We start from the raw sequence: 26,091 nt of genomic DNA on the forward strand, positions 1-26,091 counted from the left end.
ATGCTTGGATAATTTTCAGCTTTACAGATCATTTTGCTTTATATAAGTTCTAATGTGTCTAATAACAGTGAAGGAGAAGGAATATAACCACTATTAATTTTAAAAATTGAGTACATTATTTTTCTAAGACCTTTTGATATAACTATCATTTTTGCTAAAGTAAATATTCCATAGTATTTAATAATTGTTTTGTAAAGAAAGTTTTATTTCCAAATGCTCATTTAATCTTGTTAAACTATTCATTTTATTTCATTTAGTATAAGAGACATAGTTGTGGTGGTTTAATTGCTAAGATGTGCCTGACTCTTGCAACGCTATGGACTATAGCACACCAGGCTTCTCTGTTCATGAGATTTCCCAGGAAAGAATACTAGAATGTGTTGCCATTTCCTTCTCCAGGGGATCTTTCCAACCCATGGATTGAACCCAGATCTCCTGTATTGCAGGTGGATTCTTCACTGACTGAGCCACCGGGGAAGCCCATAAGAGACATGCTTAGAACAATTTATTTAAATGTAGTAGTTATTTCCATCACTTTATGTATTAGTGATCCCATCTTGACATCTTTGTCTCCAAGTACTATCAGGAAATAAAGCAGGAATGCATGAGAGAAGGAAACTTTGGGGAAGGCCAGGGAAGACCGTTTGAGATGTAATTTTTGATCAGTATATTATGTTTGTTCCTGACTTGGTAAATAGTGCTGTTTAGATTTTCTCTGTTATTTCAAGTGTTAGTTTCCATATCTTTTTGCTTTCCCCACCATCCTAATCTTTACCAAAAAATAGTGTTTTTCAAATATTGCTTTGCCTTATAAATCTTTTTTATACTGTTTATTGTTAGCATTTTGCTTTTTCAGCACAATACTTGTAGTATTATTGAACTGGGAAGTATGTTATGTTGTTTTAAATCATAAATATTTTATCAAATGAATTTTTGACATGTATTATAAGCATAGCATATATTTAACATCATTTATGATAAATTCTAGGTTTTATAATGACTTTCCATAAGTAAGGAAAAGAGTTTTTGCATGTTCTGATTACTTATGAGAAAACTGGCTAGTAATGCTGTTGATCTGTTGATTCAAAATGTTAATCTAAATATTTTTTATATAGCATAGATTATATTTCACAAAATATAAATTCATTCACTCATGAACCTATAAAAATCACCAGTGAGAATTCATCATTATATTGTCTATAAACCTTGGCTATGATTGGACATCTGATAAAATTGTTTTTTCACCAATACATTTCATTGTATTTTATAATTAACAGTAAATATAACAACCTTGCAAACTTAGTTGAATTTTTGAAGATTTAATCAATTTGAGCATAATCAATTTTTGCCTATTTCTCTTAGTTCTGATTAATTTAAATTTCATTTCCACCCCTTGAGTTACTTTTTTTCTTATCATGGACAATGGCCTAGTATGTGTTAACATTACAATAATTCTGTGAATCAATGTGTATGACAAAATGTGGCATATTTTTACTTTCATCTGCCCCAGCAAGAATGGCTTTTATGAACATGTGTATGTTTTTGTTTGTACTTTGTAGTTTTCTGTTTATAAGGTATCTGAATGACTTTAAATTGGCTGCCAGCATTATTCTTAAGAGTTTCTATAAAAACCAAAGTATAGAAAACTTGGGAAGTTATAACAAAAGAATCTTAAGTGGATTTCAGTGTACCTAAAACTTAGACCATTCCTAAAATCATCAGAAGAAAATTAAAAGCTGTAAAACAATACATGACCTTTTTTAAAAAGCTGAGAGGTAATCAGAAGTAAAAAGGAAAATGAATGATAAATTTATGATCTGAAATTACCCTGTTTTTAAACAACAAATTACACATTTTGCATTTTAGAAAACAAAATCAGTATGTTGAATGTAAAACTGAGAATTTCCCAGAATGAAAAGGCATAGCAAAATTAAAAAGGTGATAATAGGAAATTTAATACGTGAAGGTAATCGGTATGATGAATGATTTGAACTTTATAGAATAAACATCTTTATTTTTCACCACTTCAAACAAGTTCCCTTGAATATCCATTTCCTGTCTCTTGTTGATACCTTGGGCTTATTCTACAGCTGTCTATTCATGTTAATTAATAAGACACTATCCCGGTGGTAATTAAGAATCGCTTTGTAATTAAAATGAGTTTACTTCATTCTAAGCCATCACTTTACTTGTAAACCCAGTGCAATGGTTTGTCCCTCACTTTATTGGAGACATGATTTACAGCCAATATACAGCAATAAGAAGGAGAGTTCCTTTCTTCTCTCCATCCTTATTTTTCACTCCATTTTGCATACCCTCTACCTTTTGTTTTTTTCATCCACCAAGGAATAAACAAAGTGAATGGAAGTTAGAGGCTAATTTTTTTTTTCTGGTGGGCATTCCAGTATTGCTATCTCAGGAAACATAGATGTGTTTTAGTCTTGGAGGTTCTGCAGCAGTGTTCCCCACTGAAAAGTGTTCTAATATGAAAGTGCATCCTAGATGTGACAGCTTACTATGCACAGTCTCCAGGTGTCACTCTTCATAGTACATAAAATAGGCCCTGGCTACATGGGACCTTTTGCCTAGTGACCAGCCTTTTGGTAACTCAAACTCAGCTCCATTCTGTAGCGTCCACACAGCCCATAGTAAGGTCATACCCATTTGCCTTTGCAAATGGAGGAATAGTAACTTCATCTTTGGACCCCCTCTCCACCCTCTGTATTACCCAGTCTTCCAGAGATATATGTTAGATTCTTTCCAGAAGTCTCTTCCCACACTGAACTCCCATGGAAGCTTCACAGTGGGCCTGTGGGCCTGAGCTAGATACCTGCAATTTTGTGGGCATCCTCAAGATCTATGAACAGTTTTTGTGGACTCCTCATGACTTGGCTTGAGATGGAAAGACTTATTCCTTCACTTCAGGGCAGGAGAAGGGTGGCTCAGATAGGAAAGAATCTGTCTGCAATGCAAAAGACTTGAGTTCAACCCCTGGGTTGGGAAATTCCCCTGGAGAAGGGAATGGCAACCCACTCCCGTATTCTTGATTGGAGAATTCCATGGACAGAGGAGCCTGGTGGGCGACAGTCCACAGGGTCTCAAAAGAGTAGGACACAACTGAAAGACTAAACAACAAGGGAAGGGGATGAGGAGAGTAAAAACGAAAACAAAAGGGATAGTAGAATAATACTCCCAATTTGAATTACTATTCCTGTTTTCAGTATTTGAAGCAGAATGTAAAGAACAAAAACATTCTGAGGACTTGCGCGTGTTCAGTCACTTCAGATGTATCCGACACTTTGCAACCCTGTGGACTGTAGCCTGCCAGGCTCTTCTGTCCATGGGGATTCTCCAGGCAAGAACGCTGAAGTGGGTTGTCATTTCTTCCTCCAGGGAGTCTTCCCAAACCAGAGATTGAACCTGCATCTCTTATGTCTCCTGCATTGACAGGCAGGTTCTGTACACTAGCACCACCTGGGGAGCCCCTCTGCTCAGTTCAGTTCAGTCATCCAGTTGTGTCCAACTCTTTGCAGTCCCATGGACTGCAGCATGCCAGGCTTCCCTGCCCATCGCCAACTCCCAGAGCTTGCTCAAACTCATGCCCATCGAATCAGTGATGCCATCTAACCATTTCATCCTCTGTCATCTCCTTCTCCTCCTGCCTTCAACCTTTTCCAGCATCAGGGTCTTTCCATTGAGTCAGTTATTTGCATCAGGTGGCCGAAGTAGTGAAGCTTCAGCTTCAGCAACAGTCCTTCCAATGGATATTTAGAACTGATTTCCTTTAAGATGGTCTGGTTGGATCTCCTTCCTGTCCAAGGGACCCTCAAGAGTCTTCTCCAACACCACAGCTAAAAAGCATCAATTCGTTGGTGCTTAGCTTTCTTTTTGGTCCAACCCTCACGCTCATACGTGACTACAGGAAAAACCATAGCTTTGACTAGATGGACCTTTGTCAGCAAAGTGATGAATGTATATATCTGCATGTGTGTATAGTTAATATTGAAACTCATCTACATGTGAAAAACTACATTTGAAAATAGTTATTTTATATTAATTTAAAAATCATGTCCTTATTTCAGACAATATTTCAAAAAAATCTGTCATTATAGTTGTACAAACCCCATTCCATTTCATTATATTTAGGGTAGTCACAAATACATTTACCAACTTAATGTTACAAAGAGAAATTCCACTATATTTTTAAAATTCTCAGATAACTGATAAAATTTATTTAAAACAAAGCTCAGAGGGAGAGGGAGAGGGTGGGATGATTTGGGAGAATGACATTCTAACATGTATACTATCATGTGAATTGAATCGCCAGTCTATGTCTGACGCAGGATGCAGCATGCTTGGGGCTGGTGCATGGGGATGACCCAGAAAGATGTTATGGGGAGGGAGCTGGGAGGGGGGTTCATGTTTGAGAATGCATGTAAGAATTAAAGATTTTAAAATTTAAAAAATAAAAAAAATAAATAAATAAAATTAAAAAAAAATAAATAAAACAAAGCAGACATTCAATTTTCTAAAATTTCTAATGAGTAGCATCTGGAATGTGTTTGGTAGTTTAGTTGCTAAGTCGTGTCCGACTCTTGAGACCCAATGGACTGTAGCCCGCCAGGCTCCTCTGTCCATGGGATTTTCCAGGCAAAAATACTGGAGTGGATTGCCATTTCCTTCTCCAGGGGATCTTCCCAATCCAGGAATCAAACCCAGGTCTCCCACATTGCAGGAAGATTCTTTACCAACTGAGCTATGAGGGAAGCCCTATAAGTTTATCATGTCTTCGTATATCTCAATGTGAAGTTTTATTTAACTGTCTGCACATAGAAAATTCTACCAGAAATATAAAATCCATTAGATATTGGTTAAGTAAATCTTAGGAAGAAATATTCACTTTGCACTAGAGGGAAAAAAAAAAGCTAAATACACTGTTTGCTCTGGCAATTTTTTAAAAAAATCTTTTAAAGTTAGAAGACAGCTGCAATCAAATAGCATATAAATATTTGTCCTTTCATTAAATAGGTCTGTATGCATTTCTTAAGCTTCAAAACAAATGTCCTCAAATATTACCTGTGTGTGTATGTGTGTGTGCAGGCACTCTCAGTCATTTCTGACTCTTTGCAGCCCCAAGGACTGTAGCCTGCCAAGCTCCGCTGCCCATGGAAATTTCCAGGCAAGAATACTGGACCAGGTTTCCATTTCCTGCTCTAGGAGATCTTCCCAAGTCAGGGACTGAACCCATGTCTTCTTCAATCGCAAGCAGATTCTTCACCACTAGCACCACCTGGGAATCCCCAAATATTACTTGATAATCCATAATTCTCGCTTGACCTCTTGCCTGATGAGTTTCTAAACTAGTTGCCAGAGTAGGACTCTTAGTTTCTCCATACATATTACTTATAGCCTTGCCAGATTTCCCCATCAACAGCAGCAACCCTGACCTTGACTTATAAACAGTGTGCTGTTTCAATAAAATAAAACAAGGTCCTCACAGTACATTATGAGGAGATGAGTTTTAGTGAAACTGGTAACCATTAAAGTGATAAATTCTTGTAAAACAGTTTGTGTGTGCATGAGTGTGATAGCAAATGCAGTGGAAGTGCTCAAAAAGCAAAAAGCAAATTTATATTCTTCTAGCTTTCCTAGAGAGAAGGTGTCTGAAACAAGCAAGTCATTTAAATTCTTGGATTTTCTCATCCTAGAATTCTGTATTCTCTCAAACCATTTCTTATTTAACTAGAGTCCCAGGGGCTAGAAGATTGCCAGAAAGTGTAGTATTTCTTGCTCATGGACCTACAATAGTTCCCAAAATGTATAATGTATTGCATATTATTTGTTGTAAACATAAAGATACTGAAATTCCATTCACAGTAGAACAAATTGAAATCTAGTGAGTTTGAAGGTAAGCATTATAGTTGCAGGTATAGCCATCAACTAGCTGTAGTAGACACAATTGTAATGAGCATGTATCTAAGATGGGTGATTTTAGAACCTTTTTTTTTGTTGTTGTTCTTCAGCATTTACTCAACAAAGCCTTCTGTTCTAGTGTAAAAGTTAATCATTTGAGTACATTGAATATTCAGATAATCACATAATCCTCATGAGTCCTCTGTGAAAATTAAAAAGATATAAATATAAAAATATCAATTTGCTGTCAAAGATTATTTATTCTTGGGAATAGAACAAAATATCCTGTATGATTTTACAATGTCATTGAGAATTAATACCTTAATTATATATTTGGGGGAACTTTGCCATGTTTTTTTATTGCTGAAGTGATAGGTAAGACCACAGTTAAATGAGACTTTTTGTAGATTTCTGTAATATACTGTCCTTTAGAGGTCTTAGTGACTACAGAGGTAAATCACCAACAAAGCCAATTAACATACAAAAAATCATTTTTCCTGCTGTTTTATTTTTTTTTATTAGTTATATCACTCTAGTACTAGCAGCAGGACAACCAATTCACACCAGGTAGATTGATAACAGAATTAATTATCTTGGTTACCTAAGCAATCTAAATGGAATACTGGTTCAAGTAGTGCTGAGTTATTTGCTTAAACAATACACTTTATAAGTTTTCTTGATCCTTTTACATCTCTGTTCAACTGGATTTGATCTTAGATCTATAAGATAGCCTCCATTTCATATTTCTCAATGCAACCGGTGAAAACAAAGGAAACATTCAGTTCAGTTCAGTTGCTCACTCGTGTCCAGCTCTTTGCGACCCCATGAACCGCAGCACACCAGGCCTCCCTGTCCATCACCAACTCCAGGAGTTCACCCAAACTCACGTCCATCGAGTCGGTGATGCCATCCAGCCATCTCATCCTCTGTCGTCCCCTTCTCCTCCTGCCCCCAATCCCTCCCAGCCTCAGAGTCTTTTCCAATGAGTCAACTCTTCACATGAGGTGGCCATAGTATTGGAGTTTCTTTCAGCTTTAGAATCGGGTCCTTCCAAAGAACACCCAAGATTGATCTCCTTTAGAATGGACTGGTTGGATCTCCTTGCAGTCCAAGGGACTCTCAAGAGTCTTCTCCAACACCACAGTTCAAAAGCATCAGTTCTTCAGCACTCAGGTTTCTTCACCGTCCAAATCTGATATCCATAATACATGACCACTGTAAAAACCATAGCCTTGACTAGACGGACCTTTGTTGGCAAAGTAATGTCTCTGCTTTTGAATATGCTATGTAGGTTGGTCATAGCTTTCCTTCCAAGGAGTAAGGGTATTTTAATTTCATGACTGCAGTCACCGTCTGCAGTGATTTTGGAGCCCCCCAAAATAATGTCTGACACTGTTTCCACTGTTTCCCCATCTATTTGCCATGAAGTGATGGGACCAGATGCCATGATCTTAGTTTTCTGAACGTTGAGCGTTAAGCCAACTTTTTCACTCTCCTCTTTCACTTTCATCAAGAGGCTCTTTAGTTCTTCTTCACTTTCTGCCATAAGGGTGGTGTCATCTGCATATCTGAGGTTAGTGATATTTCTCCTGGCAATCTTGATTCCAGCTTGTGCTTCTTCCGGCCCAGAATTTCTCATCATGTACTCTGCATATAAGTTAAATAAGTAGGGTGACAGTATACAACCTTGACGTTCTCCTTTTCCTATTTGGAACCAGTCTGTTGTTCCATGTTCAGTTCTAACTGTTGCTTCCTGACCTGCATATAGGTTTCTCAAGAGGCAGGTCAGGTGGTCTGGTATTCCCATCTCTTTCAGAATTTTCCACAGTTTATTGTGATCCACGCAGTCAAAGGCTTTGTCATGGTCAATAAAGCAGAAGTAGATGTTTTTCTGGAACTCTCTTGCTTTTTTGATGATCCAGCAGATGTTGGCAATTTGATCTCTGGTTCCTCTGCCTTTTATAAAACCAGCGTGAACATCTGGAAGTTCATGGTTCACATACTGCTGAAGCCTGGTTTGCAGAATTTTGGGCCTTACTTTACTAGCGTGTGAGATGAGTGCAGTTGTTCAGTAGTTTGAGCATTCTTGGCATTGCCTTTCTTTGGGATTGAAATGAAAACTGACCTTTTCCAGTCCTGTGGCCACTGCTGAGTTTTCCAAACTTGTGGCATATTGAGTGCAGCACTTTCACAGCATCATCTTGAAACAGCTCAACTGGAATTCCATCACCTCCACTAGCTTTGTTCATAGTGATGCTTTCTAAGGCCCACTTGACTTCATATGCCAGGATGTCTGGCTCTAGGTGAGAGATCACACCATCATGATTATCTTGGTTGTGAAGATCTTTTTTGTACAGTTCTTCTGTGTATTCTTGCCACCTCTTCTTAATATCTTCTGCTTCTGTTAGGTCCATGTCATTTCTGCCCTTTATCGAGCCCATCTTTGCATGAAATGTTCCCTTGGTACCTCTAATTTTCTTGAAGAGATCTCTAGTCTTTCCCATTATGTTGATTTCCTCTATTTCTTTGCATTGATTGCTGAGGAAGGTTCTTATCTTTCCTTGCCATTATTTGGAACTCTGCATTCCAATGTGTATATCTTTCCTTTTCTCCTTTGCTTTTCACTTCTCTTCTTTTCACAGCTATTTGTAAGGCTTCCCCACACAGCCATTTTGCTTTTTTGCATTTCTTCTCCATGGGGATGGTCTTGATCCCTCTCTCCTGTACAATGTCACAAACCTCTGTCCATAGTTCATCAGGCATTCTATCTATCAGATCTAGTCCCTTAAATCTATTTCTAACTTCCACTGTATAATCATAAGGAAACCTTACATAACAGTAAAAACAAAGAATGACATAGATTTCACAAGTTTTTGAAAATCATATTCATGTCTCTGTGTACAGGTATGTATATAGATACCATGTATATATATTTCCAAAAGGATATAATAATCTCATAGTCATGGCATCCAGCTTCAAATCCAGGATTTTTAGGTGATGTTAAGCTCAGTTATAAGTTGTCAACATCTGATAAAGTGCATATTTGGCCACAAATGTAGTAAAAGGAGAAAACGTTGGGGATAAGTTTTTAATTTGAGAGAAGAGGATGGAAAACTTAATCTCACTGTTAGGTTTGATCTCTGGCCCAGGGATTTCCCTGGAGAAGAGGATGACAACCCACACCAGTATTCTTGCCTGGAAAATTCCATGGACTGAGGAACCTGGCAGGCTGCAGTCCACGTGGTCACAGAGAGTTGAACATGACTGAGCAACTAACACACATATATATCTTAAAACATGATCCTAAAATATGGAAGAGAAATAACTCCGAAAGCTAGTAATGAACTAAGGCATGGTTTTGTTTTTTTGTTTTTTTGCTATTTTGTTTTGTATTTTTACATCATCTGTACCCCCATTATTTGTTCTTACCCATTTTGAACATACCTGAGATAATGTGCAGATGGCCTTCCTTTATGCAAGATGTAGTCCTCCATGGCCGATATGTTGTAAGTGTGGTTCAGGTGGGCAGGCAGAGAGAAGTTCAAGCATTTTGCTAATGCATTTATTTGTAGACCAGACTTATTTTTATCAAAGTCTAGCATCTACTGAGCAGTGCTAGGGATCTTGCCATTTATATTTTTCTATCCAGAAGGCTGTCTCTAGTCAGCAGTCTTCTGTGCTGTTTACCCTATTAGGATTTATGTTCTGGTTTCTGTTTGGACCTCTGGCTCTTTTTTGGCCTCTAAACTGGTTTTAACCACTGACTTGGAAAAAGAACAATGGTCTGATGGGTTATGGGGAGGCATAGGCTACATCTCTCCTGAAATGATGTTAGGCAGAGAGTTCCTGAGAGTTGTTACATTAAATCCAGGAAAATACAGCTTTCTTCATATCATATCTTATTATTTTCACAGACTTGTCTTTTAATATTATCTTGGTTCTCAATATCGATCTCCTCTAACCCTACCTGTGTCCAGGTTGAGTTAAGTAATCTTGATTATAGGACACATGAGATAAACATCCTCATCTTGTTTTATCCTCTTTATAATTTCAGAAAGTTTTCTTAATTCTGGTTCTAAAGGAAGCAGAACTTGAGACAATTAAGGTGATATTTCATTTTAGAGGTGTAAGCTCAAAACTATAAGGAAGGTGATGAAAAGTGAGTCAAAGCAAGACATACTGCTTCTCTACCCTCTTCTGCTTCTTTCTTATGGGCACTGGTATTTATTCTTTAGGAGGAACTTTTTAAAACAGATATCTAAGATCACCTGGTAGATTTAAGTTCCTCTTTTCAACATATATAATTTATTATTCTATTTTAATTATTACCTATGAGTCTGTCTTTGAAGTCTGCATTGAATGCATCACTGGTTTTAATGGTTGTAATCACAAGAAGGTTGTAGTTCCATTTCTAGAAAGAATGGCTAAATACCAAATTATAAAGCTAACACATAAAGTCTAAAAGATGGCTAAGAGTAGCCATCTATGTTTCTTAATTTTCTTATCAATGCTCCCTTTGATGTTCGTCTTCCTCTCTATTTTTACTGCTTTACAATGTGATAGATGTTCTAGCCCTTGATAAGTGAAGTTGAAAATATGTGATGTATTTTTATTCTACCATAGTCACAAACTAAAATATGTACTCTAAAAGACAAACTTTTAATGTGATCATAATAGCTGTCTCTTAAAGATTATTCTGTATTCTATTATGTTTAAATCTTTATTTCCTTTGACTTAATGAACGTCTCATGATGGTCAATTTGTATTTCAGGCTTTTTCAAGGTTATCGTGATAATTTGTTATATATGATGGTTGCTTGTATTGGAGCAGTTGAGAGCACAGATGAAAAGGAATTGAAACATTTAAAGACTTAGGAGAATTGATAGGAGGTATGTGAGAGGTGTAAAGAAATTATTTGTTTAAGCTAATTAAGGGAATGACAGTTTTTGTAATTTCCTCTGGTATAATCTTATTCATACACAAGCACAGGTGTGTTCCATTATTTTAATTTTTGATTCTAATGTATTTAAGACCAATTAATATAGTTTTGAGTATTTTATATGTAATTACCATGTCCTCTATTATCATAATGGTTTATTAACACTTTTGAAATTTGTTAAAATCTGAATATTTTATAGGTGTTTTTTGTAATGTTATTATCCAGTTTGATTTTTTAAAGTCTTATTAAGATAATTGGAGAAAAACATGAAACCTATAAATTAATACTTGTAACCAAGATATATGATTTGTGTCTCTAAATTGCTAAATGTGTTTTACATGTCTTAATATTACTTTTTGAGCTGTCTTTTCTCACCTTGAAGTATAGTGATTTACAATGTTGTGTTAGTATCAAGTGTACAGCAAAGTGATTCCATTTTACATATATCTATATATTCTTTTTCAGATTCTTTACTCTTAGAGTCACTATAAAATATTGAGTATAGTTCTCTATACTATACAGTAGGTCCTGGTTGGTTATCTATTTTATATATAGTCTGAGAAGGCAATGGCAACCCACTCCAGTACTCTTGCCTGGAAATCCCATGGACGGAGGAGCATGGTGGGCTACCGTCTCTGGGGTCGCACTTTCACTTTTCACTTTCATGCATTGGAGAAGGAAATGGCAACCCACTCCAGTGTTCTTGCCTGGAGAATCCCAGGGACGACAGAGCCTGGTGGGCTACCGTCTCTGGGGTCGCACCGAGTCGGCCATGACTGAAGCAACTTAGCAGCAGTGTTTATATATTAATCCCAAACTCCTAATTTATCCCTTACTCCTTCTCCCCGTTGGTTAACCATAAATTTATTTTCTATGTCTGTGAATTTGTTTCTTTTCTGTATTTATTATTTATATTCATTTATATCATCTTTTGATTCCACATATAAGTAATATCATGGTATATACTATGTCTGTTTTGGCTTACATCTCTTAGCATAGTAACCTTTCAGTTCAGTTCAGCCGCTCAGTCGTGTCCGACTCTTTGCGACCCCATGAATTGCAGCACGCCAGGCCTCCCTGTCCATCACCTCTTCTCAGAGTTTACCCAAACTCATGTCCATCAAGTCGGTAATGCCATCCAGCCATCTCATCCTCTGTCGTCCCCTTCTCCTCCTGCCCTCAATCCCTCCCAGCATCATAGTCTTTTCCAATGAGTCAGCTCTTCGCATGAGGTGGCCAAAGCATTGGAGTTTCAGCTTTAGCATCAGTCCTTCCAATGAACACCCAGGGCTGATCTCCTTCAGAATGGACTGGTTGGATCTCCTTGCAGTCCAAGGGACTCTCACGAGTCTTCTCCAACACCACAGTTCAAAAGCATCAATTCCTCGGCACTCAGCTTTCTTCACAGTCCAACTCTCAACCATAGCCTTGATTAGATGGACTTTTGTTGGCAAAGTGATATCTCTGCTTTTGAATATGCTATGTAGGTTGGTCATAACTTTTCTTCCAAGGAGTAAGCATCTTTTAATTTCATGGCTGAAATCACCATCTGCAGTGATTTTGGAGCCCCCCAAAATAAATCTGACACTGTTTCCACTGTTTCCCCATCTATTTGCCATGAAGTGATGGGACCAGATGCCATGATCTTAGTTCTCTGAATGTTGAACATTAAGCCAACTTTTTCACTCTCCTCTTTCACTTTCATCTAGAGGCTTTTTAGTTCCTCTTCACTTTCTGCCATAAGGATGGTGTCATCTGCGTATCTGAGGTTAGTGATATTTCTCCCGGCAATCTTGATTCCAGCTTGTGCTTCTCCCAGCCCAGCATTTCTGATGATGTGCTCTGCATATAAGTTAAATAAGTGGGGTAGGTTCATCCATATTACTGCAAATAACATTATTTCAATCTCTTTTATGACTGAGTAATATTCCTTTATACACACGTGTATATATTAATACACATATATATGAATATATATGTACCATATCATTTTTATCCATCCATATCCTCAATACTTTTTAATATATATAAGCCACATACACTGTTGTTCCTCTAAAAAAAAAATTGGTTGCCAAATATTTTCTCTACTTTTATTATTGCTAGTGTAAGGAAATGTGCTAATTTGATTCTTTATATTTGTATAATTTATTTTGCCTTTATTTTTTCCTCTCCATTATATATTTGGTTTTTATATGAATCATCATTTAAATTTTCATGCTTCTAGAAAAATTATTAAATTATACAATAGCAATAGTGGGCTTTGTTACCTTGATTTTCATTTGAATGAGAATAAGTATTTCTCTTATTTTTAACATAATCTCTCCTCATTCATACCTGCTCTATACAGTCAGCAAAAAATAGATAGGGAGCTGACTGTGGCTCAGATTATGAACTCCTTGTTGCAAAATTCAGACTAACATTGAAGAGAGTAGGGAAAACCACTAGACCATCCAGGTTTGACCTAAATCAAATCCCTGACATTATAGAGTGGAATTGAAAAAATGATTCAAGGGATTAGATCTGATAGACAGAGTGCCTGAAGAGCTATGGATGAAGGTTCGTGACCCTGTACAGGAAGCAGTGATCAAGACCAGCCCCAAGAGAAAGACATGCAAAAGGCAAAATGGTTGTCTGATGAGGAGGCCTTAAAATAGCTGAGAAAAGAAGAGAAGTGAAAGGCAAAGGAGAAAAGGAAAGATATACACATTTGAATACAGAATTCCAAAAAACAGCAAGGAGAGAGAAACAAGCCTTCCTAAGTGATCAATGCAAAGAAATAGAGGCAAGCAACATAATGGGAAAGATGAGAGATCTCTTCAAGAAAATTAATGAAACTAAGGTAACATTTCATGCAAAGATGGGCACAATAAAGGACAGAAATGGTAGGGACCTAACAGAAGCAGAAGATATTAAGAAGAGGAGGCAGGAATACACAGAAGAACTATACAAAAAAGATATTTATGATCCAGATAACTGTGATGATGTGATCACTTACCTAGAGCCAGACATCCTAGAATGTGAAGTCAAGTGGGCCTTAGAAAGCATCACTATGAGCAAAGCTAGTGGAGGTGATGGAATTCTATAGAGCTATTTCAAATCCTGAAAGATAATGCTGTAAAAGTGCTGCACTCAATATGCCAGCAGATTTGGAAAACTCAGCAGCAGCCACAAGACTGGAAAAGGTGTTTTCATTCCAATTCCAAAGACAGGCATGCCAAAGAATGTACAAACTACTGCACAATTGCACTCATCTCACATGCTAGCAAAGGAATGCTCAAAATTCTCCAAGCCAGTCTTCAGCAGTATGTGAACCATGAACTTCCAGATGTTCAAGCTAGATTTAGAAAAGGTAGAGGAACCAGAGCTCAAATTGCCAATATCCACTGGATCATTGAAAAAGCAAGAGAGTTCCAGAAAAATATCTACTTTTGGTTTATTGACTATGCCAAAGCCTCTGATTGTTTGGATCACATCAAACTGTGGAAAATTCTTTAAGAGATGGGAATACCAGACCACCTTACCTGCCTCCTGAGAAATCTGTAAGCAGGTCAAGAAGCGATAGTTAGAACTGGAAATGAAACAACAGGCTGGTTCCAGATTCAGAAAGGAGTACGTTAAGGTTGTATATTGTCTCCCTACTTAATTAAGTCATATGCATGTGAAATGTACATGCTGGATGAAGAGTACATCATGCAAAATGCTGGGCTGGATGAAGCAAAAGCTGGAATCAAGATTGCTGGGAGAAATATCAATAACCTCAGATACTCAGATAACCCCAAGAAATGATAAAGGATGGCAGAAAACAAAGAAGAACTAAAGAGTCTCATGATGAAAGTGAAAGAGGAGAGTGGCAAATAGATGGGAAAACAATGGAAACAGTGAGAGGCTTTATATTTTGGGGCTCCCAAATCACTGCAGGTGGTGACTGTAGCTATGAAATTAAAAGACGCTTACCCCTTGGAAGGAAGGTTATGATCAACCTAGACAGCATATTAAAAAGCAGAGACATTACTTTGCCAACAAAGGTCCACCTAGTCAAAGCTATGGTTTTTCCAGTAGTCATATATGGATGTGAGAGTTGGAGCATAAAGAAAGCTGAGCGCCAAAGAATTGATGCTTTTGAACTGTGGTGTTGGAGAAGACTCTTGAGAGTCCCTTGGATTGCACGAAGGTCAAACCTGTCTATCCTAAAGGAAATCAGTCCTGAATATTCATTGGAAGGACTGATGTTGAAGCTGAAACTCCAGTATTTTGGCCATCTGATGGGAAGAACTGACTCATTGGAAAAGACCCTGCTGCTGGGAAAGATTGAAGGCAGGAGGAGAACAGGACAACAGAGGTTGAGATGGTTGGAAGGCATCATCGACTCGAGGGACATGAGTTTGAGCAACCTCCGAATTTGGGGGATGTTCAGGGAAGCCTGCTGTGCTGCAGTCCATGGGGTCACAAAGAGTTGGACACAACTGAGCAACTGAACAGACTCCTCATTCATGACTGCTCTTGGAGTAGCTTTGCAGAAATAATAGATTTCTCCAAAGCATGAACTGTTATTTTGAGGAATATCATTCAAATGCAGGTATTTAAAAATGGTGAAAAGTGATAATTTTCAGAAATAGTCCCGAGTTTTGCCCAATCTCATTGCGAAGAGTAGTTTGGCTGCTTCTGAAGTCTTTACCACACCAGATTCTCTGTATGCTGATGCCAGAATCAGAGCAATTTATCTGGAAGCTGAAACCATTTCAGGAACCACCAACTTTCAGATTATTGGCTGAGAATTAAAAAATAAGAGGAGTGAAGTGGGGGATATAAACTAGTCAAGTGTGATAATTTGAGTGATGAAGAGGAGTCTGTTTACAGACTCACCGAGATATATTTTGAGATGTGTTGAAGGTACACAGTTTGGCTGAGGGGGTTGAAAGGGGAGCACTAGAGCAAAGGGAATTATTTATGAGATCCCTCAAAGCTAGTGGTTGTTCATTTATAAAGCCCAACACCCTGAAGCAAATAATACAGAATCTCAGCTATAATAGTACTGGAGCTTTTGAATAGAACAAGAGAAATTTCTGGTGACTTTCCACAGAAATATAATATAAGCTGCAGCATGTATAAAAATCAGCAGGAGTCACTGAAATCAGTCATGAGTTACAATTAATCTTCATGGGATAGATTCTTCCTATATGTGAAGGGGACTAGATACAGAAAAGAGAATTTGTTTTCTGTGTAAGAGCATCATTTTTGTTATTTAAAAATGATGTGATGAATAGATAAGTATGTTTCTGTATAAATTATGAAGAAATTTCAAGAAAGGACTGATAAAATTCTTGCATGCAGTTTCATAAATTTGATAATTTTCATTTTAAAAAATCTGTGTTAGGCTTATTTTTGTTAACCCTTTTTTATAATAAAAATTATTTTTATTTCAAACAAGAGAGTAGTGAAGAACAGAGAGGTAACATTCACTGTGGAAGAGTACCAGTAACTTGTTCAAGGTCACAGTAAAAGACTTGGAAACAAAAGAAGATACTTTGAAATTTTCCTGAGATTTTTAAATAGAGTAGGAAGAGAGGAGTTAAGTGTGACAATTTTAATTGGGCTTTCCTTGTGCCTCAGCTGGTGAAGATTTTGCCTGCAATGTGGGAGCTGCTGCTACTGCTGTTAAGTCACTTCAGTCGTGTCCGACTCTGTGCGACCCCATAGATGGCAGCCCACCAGGCTCCATCGTCCCTGGGATTCTCCAGGCAAGAACACTGGAGTGGGTTGCCATTTCCTTCTCCAATGCATGAAAGTGAAAAGTGAAAGTGAAGTCACTGAGTCATGTCCAACTCTCAGCGACCCCATGGACTGCAACCTACCAGGTTCCTCCGTCCATGGGATTTTCCAGGCAAGAGTACTGGAGTGGGGTGCCATGAGACCTGGGTTCAATTCCTAGGTTGGGAAGATCCCCTGGAAAAGGGAAAGGTGCTCCAGTATTCTGGCCAGGAGAATTCCATGGACTGTATTGTATAGTCCAAGCACAGAGTCAGACATGACTGAGCGACCTTCTCTCACTCACTCAGGAAGAGAGGAGTTAACTGTGACAGTTTTAATTGAGCCAAGATACGAAACACAGAGAGCCTTTAAATTGGAATGACATGGCATCACTGACTCGATGGACGTGAGTCTGAGTGAATTCCAGGAGTTGGTGATAGACAGGGAGGCCTGGCACGTGCTGCGATTCATGGGGTCACAAAGAGTCGGACACGACTGAGCAACTGAACTGAACACATACAAAATTCTCTTTCAGTGTTTGTTTCTATGTTCCAGACAGTGGCAGTGGTGAATCCCAGTTTCGTGAGAGCTTAAACTCAGACAGTTTGCAAGACATCTGTAGGTAAAAAGTAAATACAAAATGATTTTCAAAAGTTATATTTGATAAAAGATACATATTTAATGAAAATAGATCATCATGCTAAATTTTAAATAACTGACACATGACACAAACATAGTAAAATAAAAAAAAAAATTGTGACACACTATACTTATTTTGAGGCAGGCATAGCAACCCACTCCAGTGTTCTTGCCTGGAGACTCCCCATGGATGAAGGAGCCTCGTAGGCTAGTCTCCAATATTCTTAAAGACTTCTCTAGCTTTTCCAGTTCTATTGCTTTCCTCTATTTCTTTGTCTTGTTCATTTACAATGGCCTTCTTTTCTCTCCTTCCTATTCTTTGGATCTCTGCATTCATTTGGGTATTTATTTCTCTTTCTCCCTTGCCTTTCACTTCTTCTCTTTCCTCAGCTATTTGTAAGACCCCCCTCAGACAACAACTTTGCCTCCTTGAATTTCCTTTTCTTCGGAATGGTTTTAGATACTGCCTCATGTATGATATTATGGACCTCAATCCATCATTCTTCAAGCACACTCTCTACCAGTTCTAATCCTCTGAATCTATTCGTCACCTCCACCATATAGTCATAAGGGATTATATTTAGATCAAAGCTGAGCTAATGATTTCCCCTGCTTTCTTCAATTTAAGCCTGGATTTTACAATAAGGAGCTCATGATCTGAGCCACAGTCAGCTGCAAGTCTCCTTAGGCCACAGCAAAAAAATTTGCTGAGTTGTGGAAATAGTTCAGAATTTAGAGAGGCTAAGGTGGCAAGAATTCACAAGAAAGAGTACTAAAGAAAAGAAATGTACACATAGAACTCTGGCTGAGTCTTTTGATTGGTATGAAGCAGTATATGCTTATGAAGAAATCACCTAAAGCCAAGACACACCAACAGCAGGACACAAATCCCATATGTCATTAGGGCGCAGCATAGCTAGAGTGGAAAAAACCTACCAAGATACTACAGATCATATAAAATACACAGAAGCATTATTCCTTATTAATGGGGCCAAGTTTTACCTAGGAAAGGTTACACTAGTTTCTGGGAGATTAAATGTGCAAAAAAAATTGAGAGGATCAGATCATTTTTAAGTAATGTAACTAAGTCAGAGCTAAAAATATTTCAAAGAATATTACCATCCTCCCCAATATATCTTGCACCCAAGTAAAGTTCAAATGTATGCCATTCAATTATTAAACATACCAAAGAACATAAAAATAACAATTATGCACATCAAGAAATTCTAGATTTGGAAATTAAAATTATTAGACAGTATAATTATCACAGCTATTTAAAAGATTTCAATGGTGAAGGTAGAAAGAAAGCATACAAATGATAAAGAAATATCTGAAAGTACCAAAAAAGACACATATCAAACTTAGAAGAATAAATAGGTAACATTAGAGAATATCAGATGATATATCAACTTAGATATTGCATTCAAATAGAAGCTATCCAAAATTTTTAAAAACCTGAGCAAACTAAACTGTTCCATCAATGATCTATAAGTCAGCATTAAGTATCTTAATATTTATGTAGGGTCCCAGAAAGAGAAGTTAAGTGTGTGAAGAGAGCAGAAAAATAAACTAAATCATTGCTTACAATTTTCAAAAATTGACAAAACCCCTAAGCATGAATTCCAAAACCAAGAATTTCAAACACCAGCCACACTAAACATGGAGAAAATCACACCAATACTCATTATGCTAAAAATGTTCAGTGCTGACAATGAAGAGGAATCATAAAAGTGGCTGACAAAAAAAGACACATTGTCCAGAAGAGAGAGGGATGTCCAAAGGAGCAGAGGCTGACAGAACTTTTTTTTAGATGAAGTAAACCATTATGTTGTAAAGCAACATCCTTATTACTTTTAAAGAAACTTTCAAACTTACAAGTAAAGGGAAAAAAAGTCATTGGCTGCAGACCAGGATTTTAAGAAACATGAAGTTCTTCAGGTAGAAGCAAAATGATACCAGGTAGAAATTCAGACCTACAGAATGAATGATAATTACTGAAAATGATAGATAATGTGGTAAATATAAAATATATTTTATTTAAAGAATCTTACAGAAGTTTCAAAGTTTAAAGCAAAAAAATAATAATTTTAACAAGTATTGGAGTGTGTAGCATATATAGAAGTAACACAGTAGGACAATGATTGTGTGAGCACCAGATTAGGCAAATAGGAGACTCTGATACTATTTTACCATATATGAAGTGAAATAATATTGAGTTTTGACTATGATGACTAACATACTATAAGCCCTAATATAACCAATAAAAATCAGAACAAAGTTACATCAGTAAGAAAAAGCCAGTGAAACAGATAAACTGGAATGATATAAAACTCAAGCAAAATAAAAAAACAAAAGTAGATGATTAAAATAGAAAACAGTTAATAATATGGTAGGTTTAAATCCAAATATATTAATAATCACATCTTGTAAATTGTTTAAACATCCAAATTAAAAGGCAGAGACTGTCAGTTTAGATTAAAACATTTAAAACAACTACTGCAGCAAAAGGCACAACCATTTGAATAACCAACCAGTTTAAGAATGAAAGAAGATACTGTGCTTGTATTAGTGGAAATAAAACCAGCCTGGCTATATTATTATTAATAGTTATAAATGATTGGTGGGAGCAGAAACTGATACAGTCCCTTTGGAAAATATTTCAACAGTTTCTTTTCAAGCTAAATACATACTTATCATTTGACCCAGAAATTGTACAACTTAGCTATTTACCTGATAGAACTGAAAATGCTTTTGCCAAAAAAACTGTATGTAGGTGTTTTTACTATGTTTATACATAAACTCCCTCAACTGGAAACAACCAAAATGTTCTTTAAATGATGAATGGGCAAGCAGTGTTACCCTCACACATTAAAATACTACTCTATAACAAATGCAAAGTCCAGATTCAATTTCAACATGAATTACATCACAAATACATTATGCATAGTAACAGAAAATACACAGTGTTCAGATGATAATGTGTTACTTCACATGCAGTGTAATTATACAACAGCATACTTCTACTTCCCCTTATTTTGTGCTTATGTCGTTGTTGAATATTTTACTTCTGCATATGCTCACATATCTGTTGTATAAATATATGGGAATGTTATGGCTGACTAATAGCGTAGGTGCACATCTCTCTTTTTAAGAAACTTCTGCTGTTTTCCCAATGAACTATACCATTTTACATTGTCATCAGAAGTTTGAGAATTCCAATTGCTCCAGTTTCTACCAGGTTTTGGTATAGTCAGTGTTGTTTAATTTTAGCTTTCTACTGTGTTAAATGGAATGCCATTATGGCAAAACTTTGAATAAGAATATTATTATTATTAGAAGTAATTATATTATTATATATTATATTATTATAATTATTATATTATTAGAAATTATTTGTATATCAATACAAATGAATAATAATAATATTCAGCATCTTCCCATGTGGCTATGGCCATTAAATATAAACTACTAGGTATAATAGTGAATTTAGCATAGTCCCTGAACATACAATTGATATTAAAAAGTATAATTGCATTTCTGTGTATCAACAAAAACACATAGGACAAAATGCTGTGTACAGTGCCATCACAGAAACAAAAATGCAGTGTCAGATATCTGTAGAATAAGTATAAGGAAATGTATGCAAGATCTCACTGAGAACTGCAAAAAGTTGATGAGGGCCAAAATTAGCCAAGGCAATTTGAAGAAAAAAAAACAAAGCTGGAAGGATTACATTATCAGATATCAAGCCTAAAGCTATAATAGTTTTACAAGTGTTCAACAGAGCATAGACAGGAAACAAACATTTACAATAATCTGATTCTCAACAAAGGGAACACATCAGAACAGTAGGTGTTTATAAAAATATTTTCAGTAAAGTTGCTACATCAATTGGATATACCAGTGAGAGAAAAATAAATCTTGGCTTCTACAGTCTTCACGGTTTTTGCTATTCACACACTGTAGAAAAGTTCTAGACAGATTTAATACTTAAATATTATAAGCAAGAAAAAATTAACAGAAAAAACAAGCCTTCATTACCTAAGATAGTAATGAATTTCTTAAGATAAAAACAGTGTTGGCTATTAAAAAAAGGATGTGTTGAAACAACCTAATCTGAAGAATTTCTGTTTGTCAAATAATAGCCTTGACAGTGAAATAGAAGCAATAGTGTAAGAGAAGATATTTTAATATGTCTAATGTTAATTATATAGTATCAATAATATACATTAAATTTTTATACAAATAAGTCAAAGAGAGAAAATCCAATATAAATATGGGCAAAGGATAAGATCTTTTAAAAGCTTTTCACAGGAAAGGATATTTAAGTGGTCAAATAACATGAAAAGGTGTTCTACTTCATACAAAGCAAGTGAAAACTTCATGGTGATACCTCTCCATACCCAAAAAGATGGCTAAATTTTAATTAAACAGTGAAATCCAAATATTGCTAATAAGGAAGAACAAACCATATTCTCATATACTGTTGGTGGGAGATACATACTTCGTATAACTACTGGTCAATACTGGTATGGTTGAACCTCTTTATATGTATACTGTATAGCCTAGAAATTCCACTATATGTTTATATACAGAGTACTAAAATAAATATAGAATAATCCTGTAAATTTACCAAAATCTTCAGAGCATGACTACCTGTAATAATAATAAAAGCTATTGACAGCAGACAAAAAATTAAATTCTAGTCATTCCACATAATAGACTGTTATATAGCAAATGAATGAAAGATCCACTATGTGTAGGAATAAAGTTGCATCTCATAAACATAATGTTGAGTGAAAGAAGACAGGCACAAGACAGTATCTTATGATTTCATTTATAGGAAGGGCAAAACCAGGTAAAACTAATCTGTGCTGTTAGAAGTCACCATAGTGGTTACCCTTTAAGTGGTAGGAGTGCCTCAGAAAGGAAATACTCAATGTTTTTCTTGAGCATTAGAAATATTCTTTGTGTATATTTTTGCAATGCAAGGGATGATTTGCATGGGTATGTTCAGTTGTGAAAATGTGTCTCCTTTCTTTCTCCTCCAACTTTTCTTCTGTTTGCTAAAACAGAACATTGTATGCAGTATAGAAGAAAATGCAATTTGACCTCCTACAGAACATTTGAACATGAGGCATATTATCTGGCAGTTGATTAGTTGGGCTGTAGTGGACTATTTGCTGATCCCTTGGGATATCAGCTGTGAGTGTCTTATGTAATTCAGTTCATTCTCAGAATCACTGATTAGTGGCTCCACATTCAAAAATAGATATTAGAGGGAGAGAAGCCATTTTAAAGCTCTCAATTTATTATCTGTGATGCCTAGCTCTCTGGGATTAAATTTCTTTGTCATATGCATTGCTTCCAGGTAGTTTGCTGCAAAGTAGCTGCATCATAAAACAATCAAGATTATGACTGAATATATGCAGATATTAAGTCCAAAGCATTCAGGCACTTACAGGCCAGTTATCTAGCACCATTATATTCTTAAATTACTAAGTTTTTAGCGTATATTTTAATTATCACAGGTAACTAAAAATTATGCTATACAGTAAGATAAAAACTTGGGGCCTATATTACATGGAAAACTCCTTGATACTCTATATTAGGTTTGCAGTGATGCACACATTTCAGTATCATCCTTTATTATTCTTTGAAGTGCTCCTAGATATTGATTAGTTTGGGGTGTTCAGTAAATTTAATAAATAAAAAATATTGAGAGACATACTGCTGCGGTAAGGAAATTTCCTATTTATATACGCATTAAGTTATGGAGTAATGGACTCTAGTTCGGTTCAAAGGCAAATCAATGTCATATAGAATGGGGCAATAAAACTGTGCCCCATAAAACTTTTCCTGAATATCAGCCAAATCATGGAATATTTGGCAGAATTCCTAGAGTTTTCTTGCAGAATACAGCTTTAGAATTTCTTTAAATGCTCATAAGCACATTTAACGTACATGTTGCCAGTAAACTAGAAAGCTTCAATAACTTTTCATTACCCTGATATTCAGAAGACAGTCATTATCATCTTCAGCAGCTCCAAACATTTAGATCAGAAAATAAGTTGTATTCTCTTAGAAAACTAGGTTTTCCATGTTATGAGAGTGCACTGACTACCATAGAGCTCCTGTGGTCTGGTCTGAGTAGTCTGAATGAAATGTGGGGATTACTTAAAGCAGTGAGTGGCTGAAACTGAGAAGAGGTGACGAATGAGAATTGAATGGATATAGATTTAGAGCTTTAACCCTAATTTCCCAAATGTATGATGCAAGGAAATGCAGATGAATAGAAGATTCTCAAACAACATGGAAATCCAGAACATTAAACAAAATACTTTAAAGAATTTTGAAGAGAACTAGGACAGTTGTTGTACCTGTTGGGTTTAGATGCTCTAGTATCCTCAGAGAAAATGATAGGTTTTAAAAATGGAGTCAGGCAGAGCAACCAAATTTCCATGATTGGAAGTGAGGAATTTTTAAACCCTAGACCATTGTAAAGAGCTGACTCACTGGAAAAGACCCTGATTCTGGGAAAAATTGAGGTAAGAGGAGAAGGGCGAAACCAGAGGATGAGATAGTTGGATGGCATCATCAACTCAATGGATGTTAATCTGAGCAAACTCTGGGAGAAAATGAACTGAGAAGCCTGGTGTGCTACAGTCCGTGGGGTCCCAAAGAGTCAGAAGAGACTTAGCAACTGAACAGCAACAACAGACACCTGGAAATATTATCATGGTACCTCTAGATGTTGCGTCTTCATTTATTCATGCTACTATTTATCCAACCCTGATTTCTTTTTCCTTTTTACATTTTGCCAATTTATTTTCAGGAGTTCCTATCTGGAAAAAAAATTGGAAATTCTGTATCTTCACTTCAGTGCCCTACGTTCCAGGGACTTATTTATCTTCCTTGCATCTATTGACTTTATACTACATGTTAGAAATGGTCTCTTGCCAAGTGGTAAGTAATTTATTTAAAATGCCTCAATCTAAAAAATAAATTTTGAATTCCTCTAAGTGGAAAGTTAAAAGTAATAGTGAGTACAAAATGGACCTGATACAGTTTCAAAGTCCCAGAATCTGATTCTCAATGTCCCTTGTATCAGCTATAGCATTTTAGTATGTAGTTTTCCTTCTCAGAAAGTATTTCTCCTTGTGATCTCAAGAGGGCAGCAGCAACAGCTGCTCCAGACCTCACAGGAGATGCAGGAATTGAGATTGAAGGAGAGGTGGATTTCCACAAGAAAATAAAAGATATTATCATAAGATCTAGAGGGTATGGGTATGGCTACTGATTAAAAAACAAACAAACAAACAAACAAAAACACCCTAACAACAGCCATAGAGAGCATAGTGTAATTCAAATGAATTCTTGGACTCACTAATTTGTCTGTTTTTCCGGTTTTGTTTTTAAGCTCATATTCTATGTTGGATTGCACACAGCAGTAACTCTTCTCTGGTTTAAGGGCCTTCCTCATGCTCCTGGATTTCCTCTACCTCCCAGCCAACTCTTCCCTTCGATCTCAAACTCACTGACCCTACTACCCTGCTCACCATTATTAACAAAATGTTGATTTGCCTGGCAGATTCTACTCCAGCTCTCCAAAGTCGATCTAATCTTGACTCAGTGATATCTTTTGCATTAGCCTGTTCCTGTTCGTTTGGAGTTGTGGTTTCCTTTTTTATTCAAATCCATATTTCTTTTCATAAAAATATACCTTTTTTTAACGTCTTTCAGTTCATTCTTTGGTATTAGGCAGAGAAAAAGAGGCTATAGTTCTCTCTACTGCTCAGATTTTCACATTTTGGTTCTTATCCATAACATGGAAAAAACATCACATCCCATTATCATCCATTCCTCCTGAATTGTGAATTGTGGATTCTTTCTTTCTTTCCAAAAGTACTATGGGTTTTCTTTGTTGAGATGAAACCTCTGTTTTCACTTACTGGTAAGAAACAATGCTACTAATTGTGAAACTATCTTTTCATAACATTCAATTTATTGCTTTAGCATGTTTATTTACCCTTTTGCATATACGTGTTTTACTTTGAAATATGGCTTTCATTTATATTGTGGGCTAAAACTATTTCTGTGGGACATTTTAAATTATAGTAAATGTCAAGAAATGTTATTTTTAAATTGAGGTACAAGTTTTCAGGAAAGTAGCCGTTTTTCAAGCAAAATGTGTTTAGTCATATAAATATAATTAAATTGTTATGATACTAAAGTTATTACCTAAAATATTTGTGTTTTAACTGTCACAGACGCCACTGAATAATGATGTTTAAGTTTTTTGGAAAAAGGAGAGATGTGCTTCCATAAGTTCTTTTTTAGCTGGTGTTCTATATCCTTTTCATGTTTGTTCAACTCATTTCCAGGACAGTTTTTATAGCTAGTATTGTGTTTCCACAGCAGGTGGGAGTTCAGCCTACTCATATAGGTGACGTTTGTATAGCATTTAAAGCTCAGCTGGTATAATTCACAATATTCTACAGTATAGTCTCTCTTCATGTAAGGATAGTATAGAAGGTACTTAACAGAGACACTTAATAATTACCTGAATTTTTAAAAGCACAAGCAGCTAACAATACCATTGCAAGCAAGTATGCAGTTATCACACACTGACTAATCCACTTCTGGCAAATCTTCAAAGACCCCAAAATAAATGAGTAATAAATGGAGGGTCTATTGTACTATTTTCAGTGCAGATAGGAGAAAATTTAGTAAGAGTTATTATTAATGACACAGGATTGCAACCAAAATATGCAATTATATAATCCTTTTACAGTGTTAAAATTGGATCAATTATTGACCATTTTATTTAATGAAATTTCTAGTTAACTTAG

The sequence above is a fragment of the Ovis canadensis genome, chromosome 4 (assembly GCF_042477335.2).
Source record: "Ovis canadensis isolate MfBH-ARS-UI-01 breed Bighorn chromosome 4, ARS-UI_OviCan_v2, whole genome shotgun sequence".
Classification (NCBI taxonomy): Eukaryota; Metazoa; Chordata; class Mammalia; order Artiodactyla; family Bovidae; genus Ovis; species Ovis canadensis.